Source organism: Capricornis sumatraensis, chromosome 4 (genome assembly GCF_032405125.1).
Source record: "Capricornis sumatraensis isolate serow.1 chromosome 4, serow.2, whole genome shotgun sequence".
NCBI lineage: Eukaryota > Metazoa > Chordata > Mammalia > Artiodactyla > Bovidae > Capricornis > Capricornis sumatraensis.
In genome coordinates this window covers 63,478,238-63,494,837 of record NC_091072.1, presented here as the reverse complement: position 1 = coordinate 63,494,837, position 16,600 = coordinate 63,478,238, and positions in this window count along the sequence as shown.

The window sequence follows — 16,600 nt, the reverse complement described above, 5'->3', positions numbered from 1 at the left end:
AAAGCTGACATTTAGGGTTCAGCATATAATATGAGGACATTTTTTATATATTTAAAAATCAGAAAGGAACTTTGTTTCTTTTTAGATTTCTCCATTGAAAATTGACCAGAGAGACTACCCCTTAACTCTTTCTTGACTTGGAGAGATTGTGCAGGGGTTGAATGATAATGACTTTTTGATGATGTTGTTGGCTGTACAATACACTTGCCCTTCCATAAAGGGTAGGGGGAAGTAAATAGTCAAAGGTATTTGTTGAATGAATCATCACCCTTCTAAGAAGAGAAACAACCATTGATATATTTTCAGCCTGGATGTCTGTGTTCCCAAGTGTCATGACCTCAGAGTGAAACAAACACAAACCAGTCTGGCTAGAATATTATAGTTTCTTTTACTAGTGCAGCAAGCCAGCATATTTCAGGCATCTATTGTACCATGTAAGCAACAGCAGCTGCTTAATGAATCCTCAGATCAGAGATTTTATTTTTTCCTTTACAACCCAGCACGGTGGAGCTAACAGAGGGCAACATTTACAAAAATAATTAAAATGGTGCCAGCTTTTACAAGAGGAGGGGCCCTGACTAGCAAAGACTTGAAGGATCAGCAGCTGGAATGCCACTTTGAAGAGACAACAACCTTCCTCACCCTTGAGGGGCAGCGGGTTTACTGTTTGAAAGCAACCCTTTCCCAGATGAAAACCCTCTTATGCCTGGAAAGTTATGCTTGTTCTCCAAACAGGAGAAGAACCCTTCCACAGCAGCTATACTGGTTACTAGGATTTTCTGACTGGCTCCAGTTTTCTTTGTTGTGTTTCCCTGCTGCAAAGCAACAGAAGGAAGGGACGATGCCTGCAGGGCTTTTGATGTAGTGCACAGAATCTTTTTTTTCTCAGAATGTATTTCTGTTGCCATCTGCATCAAAGTAACATTTTTTTTTTTACATTCAACCTGAGTGTCTTCAATTCACATAAACAATTTGCATAAATTGTTTAATGTCTCTGTTTTTTTTCACCTCTCCCTTGCCGCCCCATGTTTCTCAACTAAATACATCTTCTCTTTGAATCCTGTGTTCCTACTTATCCATGTACCCACCTCCTTCCTTCCTCATCCTTATGACCAGAAGAGGGAATAGAAAGAGTTTTTGAAAAGTTATTGAATCATTAAATTATTTTTAGGCAAAGTTAAGTTAGATAAATTTCAGAACTATGAAATTTGAAAGGCTGGAAGAAAGTGAATATATTTTTATACCTTTTACCCCATGAGTTTCCACTATAAACTCAGGAAGATGTTGCTTTTGGAGAAAAGAGTCAGTCTTGAAAGGTAATTTTTAAAAGTCACACAATAAGTAATTTAAAAATCAGATGCAATTCTCCCTTGTTAGGGTGGATATTACAGTTGGCCATTCATATCTGTGGGTTATGACAGTATTCAGAAAAAAATTCCAGAAAGCTTCAAAAAGCAAAACTTGAATTTGCTGCATGCCAGCAACTATTTATGTAGTATTTATATTGCATTAGGTATTATAAGTAATCTAGAGATGATTTCAAGGATGCATTAGGATGCGCATAGTTTAAATGCAAATACTATGCAATTTTATTTAAGAGACTTAAGCATCTGTGGATTTCGGTTTCAAAGGGTGTTGGGAGGGGGGTGGGGTCTTAGAATCAATTCCCCATGGATACCAAGGGAGGACTATATCTTGTTTGGATATTCTTATTGACATATCATCTATCTGCTAAAGTAAGTACAATGCTAAACTATTAGTTTTCTTCTATAGCAGCTGGAAGAGATGGCATTTCAAATGAGGGAATATTGTTCTCATGACCTTTGTGACCACTACCATTTCAGGCAGACCCTTACATTAATCTGTGCACCCATGCAGCTCATGCTCTGTCTAAAGGGTGAGCTAGCTAATGAGGCCTCGGTGTAGAATGTATCTCTCTATTACCATCGTCACAGTATTTTCATCTTTGTGCAACAGTTATTTATTGAATGTTAGCTGAAGTTTTCTAAGGCTCCAGAACAGTATGCAAAAGAGGTCCTTCAGCAACTACGCTAAAACATGATAAACATTTATATTGGTTTCAGTTGCAAGTAACAGAAAAATGCAAAGTAGCTTACATCAGAAATAGCTGTTTTGATAAACAAATGAAAGTACATGGGCAGGACTGGCATCAGTTATGGCTGGATTTAGAGGGTCAAACGATGTCATGTCTGTTGGATTAGCTCTGCTTCTCTCTGTGGCTTGCCTTCCTTCCCAGACTGATGTGGTAGTAAGATGGTTCTAGAAGCTCTTCACAAAATTTCTTCTTGAGTGGGAAAGAGCCAGTATCTCTTACTAATAATTTCTACAAAAATGTGGGAGTTCCTTCTGGTGGAAATGTCTTCCCCAAGTCTCTTTTGTAAACTGAACAAGGGAGACCAGATTAGCAGGCTTACGTGGATTGATGAAGCAGATCACATGACCAAGAAAGGGAATTCAGTGCTCTGATTGGTCATACCAGGGTCATATGACCAGAAAGTAGACTAAGTGGTCTGACTGGCCAAACCTAAGACATTTGCCCAGAAAGTGGATTCAGTATGGGTTGTTGTTGTTCACTCACTAAATCGTGTCTGACTCTTTGTGACCCCATGGACTGTAGCCCACCAGACTTCCCTGTCCTTTACTGTCTCCCTGAGTTTGCTCAAACTCATGTCCATTGAGTTGGTGATGCTATCTACCCATCTCATCCTCTGTCCTCCCCTTTTCCTTTTGCTATCAATCTTTCCCAACATCAGGGTCTTTTTCAATGAGTTGGCTCTTTGCATCCGGTTGTCAAAGTATTGGAGCTTCAGCTTCAGCATCAGTCCTAATGAATATTCAGGGTTGATTTCCTTTTGGATTGACTGGTTTGATCTCCTTGCTGTCCAAGGGACTCTCAAGAGTCTTCCCCAGCATCACAGTTCGAAAGTGTCAATTCTCTGTTGGATAACATTCCCTGGAAGGGAATTCAGTGCTTGGATTTGCCAGGCATATCTGAGTACTTACTATGTTCTGGACTTAGTTCTAAGCACTTATATGCTTTACCTCTTTTCATCTGTTTCTATCATAAATTCTGTGAGGTGGTTATAACTTCTATACACATTTTATATTTAAGAATTCAAAGTTTCAAAATTAAGTATTCCGCCTTAGGTTGCACAGTTATAAGGAGGTAGAGCCAGGATTTGAGGGACAATGTCTGATTTTGGAGCCTGCTCTCTGAAGCAATATGATATTCCATTGTTCAAATGACAGTGATAGCACCAGCAAAGCTAATTCTTGTTGGGTACTTACTATGCAAAGGCTTTATGTGGATTATGAGCAAGGTGCTAAATCTGCTAGGCAGAGCATAGCAGCTTAGTTTCCTAGAAAGGCTTTACACATATGTAGAAGTAGACACAAGAGCTGAGACTTTCCTTGGAGTGAAGTAAGTCTAGGGACATAGTTTACAGTAGTAGTGCAGACCTCAGCCTTAGGAAGCTGTTTTCAGTAGCAGAAGGATATATGCCTGTTTGTGGGCTGAGAAGGGGTCAAGAGAGGCAGCAATTGATAATGCAAAAGAAAACAGGGAGTTGTTTATGCAGCTGAATCTCAAGAGAGGTGGGAGGGAATGAGACTTGGAGCTTTGATGGAGGTTTCAGCCTTGGATAAGAAGGACACCCTTTCTACTGAGATAGAAGGAAAAAAAGGAAGAATAGGACAAAGGGAATAGATAGGTTCTTTGTTGAAGAAAATATATTTCTTCACATTTATGTTAACAATACCCAACTCTACGAGTAATAAATGAAATTGCATTTTTATTTCTGCTTTTGTTCCATCATCTTCAACATCAGGAATCAGTTGACACCACTAAATCACCAGGTTTTGGGCTACTTTTACATATTTTAAAGCATTAGCATTTTAAAGGCATTTATTATGTTCCATTATGAAATTCTTGCTTAATTTGCTTGCTTGGTTATTTATTAACTTTGAATAGGTAGTTTAAAAGTACTTTCTTTTTGTTTTTCTGGTGTTTTTATACTATTTCATATCATTTTATTTTATTGTGAATGTCCACAAAGCACTAGTTTCACAGTTTATTACAGAATAATGTATAGCTTGTTATTCATAGAACTTATGTACATAAATTAACATAAAGTGGGGAAATAGCATGTTTCCAAGAATGAGATAGAATAAGCTAACTAATTAGATACAGCTGCAATGTAGATAATTTGGCAACTGGAAGTGACAGCCCATTACTTTATAATTAATTGACTTAGACCTTTTTAAAATTAATTAGTGAAGAAGTACAGCTGGGCAAAGATTGATGCCCAAGAAGGCTTTGGTACTCCCATCAGAAATCAAGGTCAAGCAAGCGATTATGGCTATTCCACCTTTCTATTGCCTGTTTAGCAGTAATTCAACCAACTAGTTGTTGCTGAAATGCTCCTTGTCTTCTCCAGATTCTGTTGAGTCTCCCAGCAAATCCACAGATAGCTATATTTTCTAAACAGTGACTTATTCTAATTATAGCTCTATTGTCCTGTAGACATTTAAAAATAGGTACCACACTGAGTGCTTAATATTCACCAGGCCTTGGATGAACCACTTATATACTTTACTTCATTTTTCCTCACAGGATCCCTATGAATTAAGCACCTTAAGAAATGGCATAGTATAATGGTGAAAGGCAAGATTAAAAAACCTGACCTCGTAGGTTAGAGCCATGCTATTTACTGCTGTGTGACTGGACAAATTATTAAACCTCTCTGTCCCTCAAGTTTCCTTGTCCAGATGGTGATGATAGTATCTAATAAGTATATATAAAGTTAGATAATCTAAATAAAATGCTTAAAATAAAAAAAAGACTGTCATGTAGCTATAATTACTTTTTCCCATCACCCCCTGTCAATAAAAACATTTTTGAGTGCTAAAGAAAGCCTTCCTCAGTGATCAATGCAAAGAAATAGAGGAAAACAACAGAATGGGAAAGACTAGAGATCTCTTCAAGAAAATTAGAGATACCAAGGGAACATTTCATGCAAAGATGGGCTCGATAAAGGACAGAAATGGTATGGACCTAACAGAAGCAGAAGATATTAAAAACAGGTGGCAAGAATACACAGAAGAACTGTACAGAAAAGATCTTCATGACCAAGATAATCATGATGGTGTGATCACTCACCTAGAGCCAGACATCCTGGAATGTGAAGTCAAGTGGGCCTTAGAAAGCATCACTACAAACAAAGCTAGTGGAGGTGATGGAATTCCAGGGGAGCTATTTCAAATCCTCAAAGATGATGCTGTGAAAGTGCTGCACTCAGTATGCCAGCAAGTTTGGAAAACTCAGCAGTGGCCACAGGACTGGAAAAGGTCAGTTCTCATTCCAATCCCGAAGAAAGGCAATGCCAAAGAATGCTCAAACTATTGCACACTTGCACTCATCTCACACACTAGTAAAGTAATGCTCAAAATTTTCCAAGCCAGGCTTCAGCAATATGTGAACCGTGAACTTCCAGATGTTCAAACTGGTTTTAGAAAAGGCAGAGGAACCAGAGATCAAATTGCCAACATCCGCTGGATCATCAAAAAAGCAAGAGAGTCCCCCCAAAACATCTATTTCTGTTTTATTGACTATGCCAAAGCCTTTTGACTGTGTGAATCACAATCAACTGTGGAAAATTCTGAAAGAGATGGGAATACCAGACCACCTGACTTGCCTCTTGAGAAACCTATATGCAGGTCAGGAAGCAACAGTTAGAACTGGACATGGAACAAGAGACTGGTTCCAAATAGGAAAAGGAGTACATCAAGGCTGTATATTGTCACCCTGCTTATTTAACTTCTATACAGAATACATCATGAGAAATGTTGGACTGGAAGAAGCACAAGCTGGAATCAAGATTGCCGGGAGAAATATCAATCACCTCAGATATGCAGATGACACCACCCTTATGGCAGAAAGTGAAGAGGAACAAAAAAGCCTCTTGATGAAAGTGAAAGTGGAGAGTGAAAAGGTTGGCTTAAAGCTCAACATTCAGAAAATGAAGATCATGGTATCTGGTCCCATCCCTTCATGGGAAATAGATAGGGAAACAGTGGAAATAGCTTCAGACTTTATTTTTCTGGGCTCCAAAATCATTGCAGATGGTGATTGCAGCCATGAAATTAAAAGACACTTGCTTCTTGGAAGGAAAGTTATGACCAACCTAGATAGCCTATTCAAAAGCAGAGACATTACTCTGCAAAGAAAGATTTGTCTAGTCAAGGCTGTGGTTTTTCCAGTGGTCATGTATGAATCTCAAAGTTTGACTGTGAAGAAAGCTGAGTGCCGAAGAATTGATGCTTTTGAACTGTGGTGTTGGAGAAGACTCTTGAGAGTCCCTTGGACTGCAAGGAGATCCAACAAGCCCATCCTAAAGGAGATCAGTCCTGGGTGTTCTTTGGAAGGACTGATGCTGAAGCTGAAACTCCAGTACTTTGGCCACCTCATGAGAAGAGTTGACTCACTGGAAAAGACTCTGATGCTGGGAGGGCTTGGGGGCAGGAGGAGAAGGGGATGACCAAGGATGAGATGGCTGGATGGCATTACTGACTCGATGGACTTTAGTTTGGGTGAACTCCAGGAGTTGGTGATGGACAGGGAGGCCTGGCGTGCTGCAATTCATGGGGTCACAACATGACTGAGTGAGTGAACTGAACCCTTTAAAAAATATTTTATATATGTTAACTGACATAATACTTTCCAGAATCAAATTCCCATTTTACAGATTAGGTAACTGAAGCACAGAGAAGACTGATAAGTTGTGTGATATCACCTAAATATTAGTAGAAGAACCAGGATTTACAGGCATCCCTTGGAGATACTGCCAATTCGGTTCCAGATGACTGCAATTAAGTGAACATCACAATAAAATGAGGCACATGACTCTTTTGGCTTCCCAGTACATATGAAAGTTGTGTTTACACCATACTGTAGGCTGTTAGGCTTCCCACGTGGTTCAGCAGTAAAGAATCTGCTGGCAATTCAGGATCTACAGGAGATGAGGGTTTGATCCCTGGGTCAGGAAGATCCCCTGGAGAAGGGAATGGCAACCCACTTCAGTATTCTTGCCTGGAGAATCCTATGGACAGAGGAGCCTGGTTGGCTACTGTCCATGGGGTTGCAGAGTCAGATACGACTGAAGTGACTTAGCATGCATGCACGTAGCTATCAAATATGCAATAGCATGTTGTGTCCAAAAAAAATGCACAAGCCTAAAAAATCATGCTATAGGAAAATGGTGCCAATAGATTTGCTCAACACGTGCTTGCATGCGTGCCTACCCAGTCGTCCAACTCTTTGCAACCCTATGGATTGTAGCCTGCCAGGCTTCTCTGTCCATGGGATTTTCCAGGCAATTACACTGAAATGGGTTGCCGTGTCCTCCTCCAGGGAATCTTCCTGACCCAGGGATTGAACCTGTGTCTCCTGCATTGCAGCCAGATTCTTTACCACTGAGCCAAGGGGAAAGCCCCTTTGCTCTGTTTCGCCCAAGTTGCGAAATCTCCCAATGACCACCAGGGAGCTGATATCCGATGCAAAAGCAAGAGAGTTTTTATCACCAAGCTTGAGCTGGGGCTCCCACCAATACCGATGCAGCAGCTATAGGGAGCAGCCCGAGCTCTGGGTTTCATTGTTTATATAGGGTATTCTCATGCGAAAAATTTGAAAAACGGGAGTTTCCAGGTTGGGAGACATCTAACTGGTTACCTTCTATGGAAGGGTTAGGTGTTGGGTTCTGATTGGTTCCCAGGGTGGTGGGGTGAGGTTAAGGGATTTCCAAAAAGCTCTTTTCCGGGAATTTTTACAAAATGGAGTCTTCTTTAACAAAATGGAGTAGCTTAGGTCCTTCAGCTCAACACAGGGTTTTCACAGATCTTCAATTTGTTTAAGAAAAGAAAAAACGCACAATATTTGCAAAGCACAATAAAGTGAAACACAATAAAATGAGCTATGCCTGTCTTTTCGGAAATTTTAGCTTCAAAGATTGTGCTTTTCACAGTGGGCCTGCTGCGCTTGCTCCAGTAAAAGCAATTCAAACCTTTAAAAAAAAAAAAAAAGAAGAAGAGAAAGAAAGAAACGCTTGGGCTTTTAATTATAGTTAATCTTGTTAATTCACATTCACAGATTCAGCCAATTGCTATTGGAGTTTCTACAGAACCCGTGGATACTGAGGGCCAACTGTGTGAGGGCAATTGTAATAGAAGACTTTACCATCCTTGCGTTTGGGTATCTGCTGTGGTCTTGGAACTGATACCCCGTGGACACTGAAGGAACCAATGTATTCTACTGAGGCTGCCCCATTCTGTACAACACCATCTGTATCCTAGACACTCTAAGTAAAAGGCAGTTTCCAGAAGTAGGGCTCAACACAGGAGCTCTTGGCCTGCAATGCTCTGCTGCCCTTGCCCACTTCTTGCACACCTACTCAAGCTTACATATTTGACAACGACAATAAAATCACCCCACCTAAGAAACTTTCCACAATGTTCTCATAGTGGAATTTTTTGTGTCTTCTGACACCACAGAATCCTATGCTTATGTCTTTCTTTTATAACATTCTTATGTCAATCTGTTAGTTAAATAGTCAAAAAATATTCGTCAATGACTTCATCAATGACTTACCACGGAGTTTCCTTCCTCAAGAAGCTTACATCCTAGTACAGTATGATTTTGAACCTGTGGGATAATAAAAAAATTAAGATAATTTCAGACATTGAAAATGGACTTTTGGAGAAGATAACGAGTGAGTGTAGACCAGGATTGGGTATGATGCTTCAATGGGTGGGTTGGAGATGAGACTTAAACAGTAGGAGGTCGCCAGTCACGCAAAGGTAAGTGTGGAGGACATTTCAAAAAGACGGACCAATAAGCCCAAAGGCCCTTTTGTAGGATCAGGGTTTGCCACACTTGAAGGACAAAAAGAAATGGAGTGCAACTAAGAATAATATTAATGCATGAACTGCATTTTTATTTGTATGTTAATTTTCCTACCTGAACTGTGAATTCGTTAGGGTTAAGGCTATGTCTTTGAGCCCCTAGCATTGTTTATTTCCAGGACAATGGTCTTTTTGGCTAAGTGGTTGAATCAGTTGTTGACACAAGTGAATCCAAGATGTCTTACTTCATCTTTTTCTTCTCTTCTTCCTGCTTTTTTCATACATGTTACTCTTCTGAAGTGATTTCTATGATTCCTTTTTCTTTTTCTCTAATATCCTCTCCACATTTCTGTTTTCTTTTGGTCCTGCCTTAGCCCACATCTATTTTCCCATCCTTTGATCTATTCTGGTGCAGGTAATTCCACCTTAAACTACAGGGGTCTAGCGGTAGGTAGAGTCTTTGGATAGGGGATAATATGGTCATACATCTCTCACCTTCCCCTTCTCTGAACCCTCTTGCATAGACTCTAAAGGAATCCTAACATTTTGGGGTCAACACCAAAGCTGAAAACATAACACAGTCCCAAGATCCTTTTTTCGAAAAAGCAGCAAAAGAACGCAAGCTTGTTTTCTTTTAAGCCATTGTCTGGATGCTGGGTTTGGAAGAAAAAAAGAATAAGGTGAGCTACTTTGGTGTTTCCTGCTCACCTAGTGCGAAGTTTTATTGCTTGATTGCCCTTAGAGATAGAGGTTAAAGAAGTTTAAAAAAGCAAAAAAAAAAAAAAAAAAAAAAGGGAAAAGCCGATTTTAATAGTTAACTATAAAGGATTCCTTGAGTTGCTTTTCTTCCATCTGAGAGAGAAAAGAAGCAACTCCTGTGCCTTTGTCTTGCAGGGCAGCTTTCTTCTGCTCCCCAGGAGTTTATACTGCTATTCAAGAGGAAAAGATAACCAAGGGTAAGCGCAAAGCTCCCCTGGGGCCATAAAGGCCATCTCTTCAGTTGCTAATCAGCTGAACCCACAAATCTTAGACATATACATTTCAATCAGCTCCCCATCCAGTTTTTTTTTTTTTTTTCCTTGTCTTTAAGGGAGTGAGTTCTCCTTACAAAGAGTCTGGAAAGAATTTTGAAAATATAAGAGATCAGCTTCTTCTTGCCTGGAGATCCAACTAGGATGACCTAATTCCTCTCCCCTTCCTCCCATGCTCTGTGGGGATTTCTGTATGGCCACTTTCATTCTATTGCTGCAAACACAAAGCAGCCCAATGACTGTTTGTTGCAAAGGAAAGCCTGATTCTTCTTTAAAAGCTATTTTTCTATTAGTGTCTGCTTTAGCTACTAGTTGTAAAATGCCCGCATTTTCAATTATTCTAAGAGATGACAAAAATTATCTTGGTGATGAAAAATTATCTTTATTGTCTTAGATAGGAGGCTATTTTCCAGGAATCCAACAATAGAGAGGCAATAATGTACAGATTCTACTTTGGGCTTGGAAGTCTGATTGCCTCGGTCAAATGCCTGTACTGACACTTATAGAGGCGCCATCTTTGAAGTGATATATTGCCTCTGAAGCTCAGTTTTCTGATACTTAAATGAGAATAAAAGCACCATGTTATAGGATTTGGTACAGGAGTAAATGAGATAATGCATGTAAAGCCCTGAGCATAGTGCCAAACTCAATATAAACACTCAGTAGAAGTGGTGATTATTTTGGCCATTAGAATAAAGAGGTAGAAAAGAACAAGGTAGCTATGAATCAGAGTACATGCGCCCTCATGGACTCAGCTGCTCGTCCTCAGCTAGAATGACCTTGCCAGGAATTACAGGCTTCTGTACCCACCAACACTGTTCAGGTGGATGCCTACATGGTCCCAGGAGGCACAAAAATCCTAACTTGGAGAGATCAGGCATGAATGCTCTTATTTGCCAATGTCATCACAAAGCGGAATTAAAAAAAAAACTATCGGAATTTCAAGGGGCATTAAGAGAAAATGAGAAAGAAATCATCAAATCTAATTTGAAAAGAAGTGTCTACTGTGAGTCAATGCTGTGTGAGGCTTTCTTGGGAGACTGGGGGGGAAAAAGGGGAAAAAGAGGAAGAAGACCTAGTGAGCCCATTCTACTGGCCTGGTTATAGGGTCCTTACATGGAGAAGGAGAGCCACATCCCACGTTCCTTCCCATCCCTCTGGATTTGTTACGATTTTGCACTCTTAACACCTGCCACTAAAGATTGTCTACACTGAAACCGCCCCCCCCCCCCACATTTCAATATGGGAGTAGAAATTTTAAAAAATAAGTTTCTTGTTTGCAAATGGGCACATACTTTATTGAGGAGAAAGGGTACACCTTACTCTTAGGTTGCTGAAGGCTCCCTGTGTCATATAAAATGCAGGCACAGGTGCTCACTAATGTCTACTGTACAGTCAAAGACAGTGTGCCATTTCCAATGTGAAGGGAAAAATATGCTTGCTATCTATCTAACCTGGGATGATTTACTTTCACCTCTCTGCATGCTTTTTCTCATCTCTCAAGTGGTAATAAGAACAGTCGTCCCTCATAGAACTGTCAGCAATAAATGAGAAAAAGCACATGGGCTCACAGTTGAAGCTCAGGAGCTCGGTAAGTGGCAGTTTTTATTATTATTAGCCAAGATTACTTTCATGGATCTTTCTTTATAAAAATTCATTTCTTTTCTATACAGTAGGTCCTTGTTGGTTATCTATTTTAAATATAGCAGTGTTTACATGTCAATCCCAGGCTCCCAATGACTGAATCACTTTGCTGTACACCTGAATCTAACACATTGTTAATTAACAATACTCCAACATAAAATTTAAAAAAATCATTTCTTTTCAACCTGTTAATGGGTTTGCATAAAGTCAGTTTTGTCTTCACCAAACCATTTTTAGATGACAGGTTGCCCATTGAGACATAAGGTTTAAGACATTTATTTGGAAAGGGCTCTTAAGTTTTTCAATGGAAATCAATTTTGTTTTTTTGTTTGGCAAGCAAAAATAGATGTGGATGGTAAAAAAATTGACTGGTTTCTCAAATGGACTTCAGAATTGATATCCTTACTTTCCTGGTGGCTAAGTGGTGAAGAATCTGACTGCAATGCAGATCTGAGTTTGATCTCCAGGGTTGGAAACATCCCCCGGAGAAGGAAATGACAGCCTATTCCTGCATTCTTGCCTCGGAAATCCCTTGCATAGAGGAGCCTGACGGGCTAGTCCACAGGGTCACAAAAGAGTTAGACACGACTTAGCAACTGAACAGCAGCACTGATCTCCTCACTCCACATATGAGTGGCTCTGAGAAAATTAGACGACATAATTAGTTAAAGCAGATCGCCAGGCATCAGAAACTGAGGCCATTTCTGCCTCTCCTCCCGGCTGGCTGGGCAAGTCCCTTCACCTCACTGAACCTGTTTCTCTCAGCTTCAAAATGAGAATGACAGGACTTTCTACCCCACACAGGGATACTGGAATGTTAGTTAACTGGTGTTTGCATTATACTGGGAGATAAAAGACACTATGGAAATATAAAGTATATGAAAAAGAACAAAGGTATTAAAAGTGACTGAGGATGCAATGGAACTAATGGATACATTGGGCAACAGAATGTAGATGATAATAAAGTTGGTGCAACACTAAGTCATTGTACTGATACTGGGGTTTGGAGGAGCTCATTGAAAAGAATATCTTTTGATATGCAATCATTTCTGAGTATTGCAACACTTTTCTTCTTCTCCAAATAAATTCTGACCTTAAAGATGGGAGGTACTTATCTTAATTGAGGCTAGGTCTTTTCCACTCTGGTGAATTAAGGTGATCTTTGTAATCCTAATCCTTGATTCTGCGAGTGTCATTCTGATGATACTTATTTTATTTTTATGGCATTTTTTTCTAGGTCAGAAACTGTCTACCCAGGAAAATTAGCTAGATAAAAAGTTAATAAAATGTTTTTAAGAAGTCAGTCTTTTTCATTCTCCAATTCAGTTCAGAAGCCAGTTGGACTTTATTTCTGCTCACGGCAATAAAAATGAACTTGATCAAAGTGACTTCTTTTTTTTCCTGTTACTATTTCTTTTCTGTTCTTATTCCTGAGCCATCTGGTTTGACAACCATTAGAGCTAAAATACTTTCCGTTGCAGTCTTTAGAAATGCCCCCTAGAGGCAAATAAGCTTTTGGCAGAACCAGTAAATAAAAGTATAAGAGGATGTTTCCTGCTTGTTCTTCTTAAGGTGCTGTGTGAAAGAGGGCAAGAGGTAAGAACAGCTGCTGTCTACTTGGCAGATTCATAGAGACTTTTCCAGCGGGACAATCATTTGCAAATCCCAAAAGAATTTGATCTCATTTCCATTCTACAGTAAAATAAAGTAATAGCACCCTGTTATTCAACTGTGTGTCAGTGACCTTGGATAATAATTTTAAAAGTGTGCAGAAATCACCCTTCACTCTAAAATACATGTGTTAGTACCGACTTTCCCCACCCATCCATCTTTCTCATCAGTTTTACCAATGTTTTTGCTGACTAAAAACATCCTAAAAAATAAGATTTTTGAGGGGCCCTGGGGTGAGGTCTGAGAAACAAACACACTCCACCCATTCAAAAATGTGTTTTTTTGAATTGACTTGGAGAATGGCTGTCTTGTTCTAAAATCATAACTAGCATTTAATGACATTTTATAGTTTACACAATGTTGTACTTTTTATACTATATATTGATCGTATCTCATTAATCTTTTCTATAAATATATTAGGGTTACAGAGATCAGAAATCAGAATAAAATCAGAGATTAAGCAAACAAGGGACACTTGAGCTTTTGCTTCCTTGGTTTTTGCACAGAAAAAGTTGAGGGTTCCTTGGAAGCTAAAAGCTAAAAGCTAATTGGCCTTTCTTCAAAAAGTGCTCTGGGTGAACATTAGGAGAAGATGCTGGAGGAACACAGGGGAAGACCTAGTATCAGACAGGAGGGGTTTGTGATTTGTCATTTCCCTCAACAGTGTACAATATATTGAATTTGTTTTTAAAATTCGCTCCAGTAAAAGTGCCTGCCAGATTCATGCATGAGATCTTCAGTTTGACATAGGAGTCTTTTCCATTTTTTAAAACAATAAGCTATAAATAACACAAACAATGACAGGATTGTGTTGGTTTCCTCCTGACGTACCCTGCCTGAGGGCCATGGTCAGAATCCTGACGTTGAAAGCAGAAATTCTGTCTGAGCTACAGGGTGATCCATCGCTTTTCCAAGATTAGCTGAGGAGGCAGCTTGCAGGAAGCAGGCCTCCTCTCCAGGCACTTGCTGTGGGGCTTCTTGAATTATTTACTGTGTAAGAGAGCTCCTGGCTTTGAGCACAGGGAATGTGGTTCCCCAGGCCACAGAGGCTCAAAATAGATGCCTATCTCTCTCCCTTCTCCCAATTTATGGACAAGCAAATTATCCATCCTCCCACCCCTCCCCCAGGCATGCATTTTTTTTTTTTTTCCTTTCTGGTAGCAAGGGACAGTAACACTTAATTTCTGCTTATTAGGAGTTGCTCTCAGGATGGCTCACTTCCCCAGGGGAGAGCTTGTGTAATGGGTGACATGGAATCACATTCATAAATTCACTGTGATTCATCTCAGTGCTATTACAAATGGCAGGCCCTCCAAAATTAGCACTGCATTTAAACACAGCCACAGAACAGGAAGATTGCTTCTGGGCATGCTGCATGGCTCATGATTTTCCTGTGTTCCAAAGTGTGTGCTTTAATGACTCATTAAGTAGAAGCTTTTATCTGAACCAGTTAGCCCATCATTAATTGGGACGTGTTTCACCCAGCTAACTTAAGGCAACTGTTGTTTTACTTTGATTCCTCTGGTGAGGACGGCGTAATGTGGACCCCAACTGCCTTCTCTCTTCTTACTATTCAGCCTATACATTCATCTGGCCATGTTCATAATGGCAGCCTTGTATGCCCTCAGCATAAAGGGAGATCCTAATTGACCTCTAGGGAATCTGGGAGAATTATTATGAGACCGAAAGGAATTATGGCTGCTTCTGTTTGCCTTGTACGGAATAGGTACTTAGCAAACATTTGAACTCTGTATGGTTTTGTTACTTTTAAAAATCAGATGGAAAGTGGGGGAGGGATAAAAATATCTGGGAGAATTAGTATTTAATCCCTAAATTTGGAAAGAAAGATATTTGGTATTAATGTAGCAACTCAGACCAAGGTAGATAGTCTTTGTCAAAACTGAATCCATATATTCAGTTCATTTGGTTCAAAAGCATTTATTGAGCATCTATTGATATGACTTCCCAAGAAATGCACTGCATGCTGGGAATAGAATGATAATCCCTTGAGAATCCTCTAGTCATAAGGACAGTCATTAAATATATCATTTAAATATGCCAGGTGTGCTTGTAGTCCTAGAATTGCTGAGGCTATAGTTTGCTCTCAAATGTGAAGAGGAATTAGGCAGGCTTTTGCCACGTGTGCATATGGCAAACTATAGCCTTAGTGTTCTATTCTTGAGCATGCAGACCCTCTAACTAAAGGCAATTCTCAAGTAAAGTTATGTTTACTGACAACTGAGCTCATTCTACTGAAAGGTAAGCTCCATGTTCTCTGAAAGGAAGAATGTCCATGGGTTGGGCACTATCTTGAAAGTCTCACCTGGATCTTATTCAGCACGCTTTCTTGGTATTCACAGTTAACCAGAGTCTATACCAGGGGTCAGCAAACTTTCCATAAAGGGACAGAATAGTAAATATTTGGGTGTCCCTGGTGGCTTAGTGGTAAAGAACCCACCTGCCAATACCAGAGGCATGGGTTTGATCCCTGGGTCAGAAAGATGCCCTGGAGAAGGACATGGCAACCCACACCAGTATTCATGCCTGGGAAATCCGATGGGCAGAGGAGCCTGGCCAGCTATAGTCCATGGGGTCACAAAGAGTCGGACAATGTGACTTAGTGACTAAACAACAATGACAATAAATATTTAAGTTTTGCAGGATAGACAGTTTCTATAACAACTATTCATAGTAGCTTTTGCAGCTTGAAAGCAGTTATAGACTATATGTAAAATAACAGATATGACTGTGTACTACGTGCTAGTAAAACCATATAAAACGGGAAGAGGGCTGCATTTGGCCCATGGGGCACAGTTTGCTGATGATACAGCATTAAAAAATATATCTGGCTATTACTTGTGGTCAAAAAACATTTAAAATTTTTAGGTAAAAATCAGAATTTCAGATATTGAACATTAAGACTAGTGTTTTAAAATCTTAAAATTTCTCTTATGCAGTGTCTGCTTTATAGAAGAGCTTCCCTGGTGGCTCAGATGGTAAAGAATCTACCTGTAATGCAGGAGACTGGGGCTGGATTCCTGGGTCTGAAAGATATTTTGGAGTAGGAAATGGCCACCCACTCCAGTATTCTTGCCTTTGAAATCCCATGGATAGAGGAGCCTGGACAGCTACAGTCCAAAGGGTCACAAAGAGTCAGACAATTCTATGCTAGGCAATTGGGATACAAAGAAATGAACCTTTGTGCTTATTCTGAAGGCACTTATAAGAGAGCTGGAAGGCATCTTCTACAGATGAGGAAATTGGGACTTCCTTGGTGATCCAATGGCTAAGAATTTGCTCCTAGTGCAGGAGGCTGGATTGAATCCCTGGTCAAGGAA